Source organism: Poecilia formosa, unplaced genomic scaffold (genome assembly GCF_000485575.1).
Source record: "Poecilia formosa unplaced genomic scaffold, Poecilia_formosa-5.1.2 Scaffold365, whole genome shotgun sequence".
Lineage (NCBI taxonomy): Eukaryota > Metazoa > Chordata > Actinopteri > Cyprinodontiformes > Poeciliidae > Poecilia > Poecilia formosa.
The window spans coordinates 535132-539726 of record NW_006800304.1 but is presented as its reverse complement, the minus strand read 5'-3'; the positions used below and the strand labels follow the sequence as shown (position 1 = coordinate 539726).

Genomic DNA, 4595 nt, shown 5'->3' with positions numbered 1-4595 from the left:
ATATTTCAATTTTACCAACATCTGTCTTCCTACCGTAGGAAATATTAGCTTATTTAAGTGGCTCAGTCCTGGTTTGGTTCTGGTAAAGAATCTGTGGTGTAGGCTAAACATTTGAAGATCAAATATCATCATCAAATATAAATCCTTAAAGTATCATGGGAAATGTGCAAAAAGCTAGTCTGCTAATATTAATGATATAGGTGTAAGATAAGTGTAAAGTTTGACTGCTTCAGTTGCAATAAATATGTTTGCATTGATCATTGAAAAAAGGATACGCCATGTTTGTTTTTGTCTCGCCTCCAGTGGGAAACAAATTTCTTGGTTGAGTGAAAATAATATCAGATTTAACTCTGCAGTGAGTGCAAATAATTTTGTGATTAACTGTGAATAGATCGAAGGCTTTTAAGTAAATCTGTCATATGTTGCAAAAGTCCTGAATCTGAAATCAATTTGTACGTCTGGGCTAAGACAAATGCACACCACACTTTTCATATTTTTATTTGTTAACATGTTTTTCTATTTTTTTTTTTTCATATATGACTGTTTAGTGGTCTGTCACAAAAATCCTACTGTAAACACACTGAGGTTACAAGACAAAAGGTGAAAATGTTCAAGCGGTTTAAATATGCTGGGCTCTGCCACGTGACTTTTTTTGGGGGGAAAAAATTTGCGAAATGGTGTTATTTCCACAAGACATAATCCAACAAATAGAAACTTTAAGCTTTGGGTTTTGTAGTTAGGTGTGATTTTGGTGATTTCTTGAAGTCGCTTGTGTTCTTTGGCAGATTTTCCCTGCTGATGTTTAATAGGTGTCGGTCACCATGTCTGTTGTCATTATTTCCAGCATCATGTTTGGTCTCTTTGTCTCATCAGCCGACCGTCGGTGCAGTCAAATGCTTTTTTTTTTTTTTTTTTCAGGGAATGAGTGTGATGTTTGTTGTGTGTAGGGAGGGGCGGCGGGGCTGGCTCAGGGGAAGCGGTGAAGGCGTCTTTGTTTGCTGCACATAGGATACTAGTGTTTGGCTTGGCTTGTTATTTGTGTTAAAGCTAGTGCGTGCAACGCGTATGTGTGCGTTTTATGAGAATAATTTACTTCAGGCTCTTTTAATTGAGTCTGAACACTCGTTTGAGAATTCAGCAGTGATGAGGCCTGAATCCTGTTGAACAAATTCTGACTTTTAAGTGCAGCTTAGTCCTCTGGTTGAGACTCCCATCTTCTTTGTTATGAGCTGAATTGTCAGCTAAGAAACGTGTCATATGGACAGAGAGTCAGGAGGCAGACTGATAGTGAAATGGACAGGAGGCATGCATTAATGAAAACAATGAGGCTAAATGGGAATATGATTTTAGGGGAGGAGAACGTCGTCCCAGAGGATTAGTGACCGTCGCTTAAATGGCAGCTTAACATTTTAGTGGAAAGATGGCAGGAATCATATTTAATTGTTGTAGTTTTAAATGCTATGACAATTATTTTCAGCCATAGGAAGTGAAGTGGCTGAAAATGATTTCCGTTAACAGAACAAAGAGACGAGGGATGGACCGTGGTTATTGTCCACACCCAAACACCACCTGTTCTAGCTCTCCCCAGAAACAAACTACGCTTACTAAATACGCTCTCTGCGCACTCATTAGGTTCATTACTGATGTTATTGTTTTAGAAATGTTTTAGAATTCCAATGAGAAATGTTAAAAAAAAATATAAAAATGCACAAGACATGCTGTGAAAAGAGGAAACTGACTGATGGAGATGAACGTGTTTCCAGAGCGTGTGACTGATCACTCTCTGTAGCTTTTTAAGAAATCTGTATGCAACTCAAGGGCACTTTCCTCTTGACAGCGGGCGCCGCGTGCAGCTGCGAAGCCAGGGGTTCATGATTGCAACACACTGGCTTGTTACTCTCAGGGAGGGAGATTGGGGGGGGGAGGGGGAACATTTTTCCTTTCCTGTCTGACATATAAGAAGATAACATTCACCTTGGATATGGGGGCTGTGGGGGAAAACCTGAAATAGTTTCAGGGAGATGCACGACTCCAGACAGATCAGACAAAGAGAAAATTAGTCAGGAAAAAAGGCGTGAGTAATGGCGATGCCTGTTGCCATGGAGATTGGGGTCAATGAATGGTTGCTATGGAGCCCACGGCTTGAAATACGGGGAGAGGAAATTTTGACGTATGCATATGTCGCTCTGTGTGTGTGCAATCTGGACGACAAAAACACATATTCTATTTTCAATGAGAAGGTGCTGCTGAAAGCTCGGTACGTCTGCAGGAAGCAGAACGAACTACCATTGATGATTTGGGAGGATATCAATCTCAGTCATCATTTTTAGTCTGGAAGACAAAGAGACTCCATCCACCATGCTGGCCAGATGTTTTGTTTTTATTCTCTGATTTTTACTTTTTTTTTTCTTTTTTTTTTTTTTTTTTAGTTCTTGTGGTGTTTAACAATCATGTGATTTATATTTTAGTCTTGTTTTATACCAATAACAAGCCTGGAACTGCAGGTGAAAAATAACCCTTGTGGCCAAATGTGGCATATTTACATGATTGACTGAAACACTTGTGTGCATTAAATTTCACTGTCAAAATAAATAATCTAATTAAACACTACAAGTTGATAGATCTCACACCACATTAAGTGACCACATATGAACAGGATAAAACAAAGTACTCTGAAACTTTAAACTGCCACTCAGGATTTGAGTGAGCCTCAAAACATTGCCGAGTTGCTTAGTGATGCCAGCAGGACCGATTAAACGAAGGCTGGGAAAAATATGCACGTCAACATCTGAGACAGCTCACAAACGTGTCTTTGCCATGTCTGGTGTGCAGGTTCCCACCAAAGTCTCTCAGTCAGATCCGTCAGAGACTCTCCCGAAGTTCTCTATGGGAGAGGAAAGGAGGAGGAGGAGGAGAAGGAGGAGGAGAAAGGGGTTTCACATCCAGTTCTAGGACGAATATCCAAGCGGCCACAGAGGACCTTAGCTTTAAGCATTATGCTTCATCTTTGCTGCGGTAATTAACCTGCTGCTGAGAAAAAATGAAGCATGTTGAGAGGACTGAAAGTGGAATTGACAGACAAAGTGGTTCTTTGGTTGATTTTTTTTTTTTCTTGACCAGAAATTTGTTGCTCAAGAAGAAACACTCCAGCAGATTAACTTGTCTGACTTTTGTCTGCAAAGGCTTAGATATTTCTGGCATAACCACACACTCTGTAGGTTTCTGGGTCAGTGTGCATGTGTTTTGGTTTGATTTTTTTTTTTTTAAATGCCCGTGTGTGTGACAGTTTTGTCTTCACACGAGAAAAAGATGCTCACAGATAATGTCATTGTCATTGTGCTCAAAATTACTGTTTAATACTCAATATTTGTTGAACAATACTATTCCAAGAGTCAGGAGTTCTCGTTTTGCCCGTCGATGAAACAGTCAGCCATCTAGATGGAGCCTTGGATGTTTGAAGTTGACACAGATGGTGCAGGTGGATTGTTATTACAGATGAAAAACGGAAGTAAGAGCACAATGTGGATTTATCGTAACTGTCACGACGCATAACAATGATGTTTCCGTTGCGTTCTTTCCTCATTTCGTGTAAAATTGATTCTAACTCCAGTTATTAACATTTCTCTTCTTAGAAAATAAATGACTTCCAAGTATCAGCTTCATAATTTTGTTGTCTTTATTTTTGAAATATTAGTGAACCACAGGCCTGCATAACACTGGCTGCTTGCTTTCTAATGCACACAGAGGGACGTCACTCCTCGTCCTAATCTAAATAGATATTAATCGGTCATAGAATGGCTTTTTGTGTCTCCTGCCTATAGTTAGGATCAAGATTATTGAAAGCCGTGGTAGATTTAGGCTTAAATTAATCTCTTCATTTACCGTCACGTTTCGTTTAACTGGTAGTAATGTTGCTGTTTTGCAGTTGCCCAGCCAGAGCACTTTGTGTGAGCCACTTCTTGAATCTGGGGAATCTTTCAAATGCGAAAAAAACGTTATGATGATGGCAAGGAGGACTTCCAACCAGTGCAAATGCAAAAAATTGGTTAGCAGTTATTAAGCAGGGTTTGATTACAGGGTTTAAATATTCCTAGTATACATTTTTGTCTACATCAGGTTACTATTCAACAATATCCAGTAGTTGAGCTTCTTTAATTTTGCTCGGCACATCAGAACATTCCAGTCTTTTCTGCCATTGTGCTTGAAGTGGTGCAGATGTGGATGCATGGCAGATTCAGTCTTGAAGACACTAAAGGTTCAGATTTTCTCTCTGTTTTCATGTGTGTGAGGAGACGCAAGACACAAAACTCTGCATGCTTCATGCTACGGTTCATCATCCAAGCGGAGGAGAGCCTTGGACTCACTACTCTGTTGTGGACAGAGGTCATGTATGTGCTGAAGGGAGGCGAAGGGGGGGGGACACGTGTAGTCGGTGCACGTGTGGCTTCCCTTCCCCCCTCCACATTAGCAATGTCAGACCTCAGACGACGTACGCTGCGTTAACGCTGGTGGTGCATTTGGGCCCATCCCCCATCTCTGAGTGGCCAGCATCATCATCCTCATCATCCACAGAGCTGCTTTGAGCCACTTGTTTA

At 40.6% G+C, this 4595-nt stretch overlaps 1 long non-coding RNA gene across 1 annotated transcript; it reads right to left on the bottom strand.

Moving 5' to 3' along the window:
- Positions 1-554: 554 nt before the first annotated feature.
- LOC107833339 (uncharacterized) lies at positions 555-3650 on the bottom strand. Its single transcript, XR_001659060.1, has 3 exons — positions 2841-3650; positions 1781-1783; positions 555-566 (listed from the first exon to the last, which is right to left on the bottom strand). It is a non-coding gene; the product is annotated as an uncharacterized LOC107833339 (long non-coding RNA).
- Between the last annotated feature and the right edge of the window lie 945 nt (positions 3651-4595).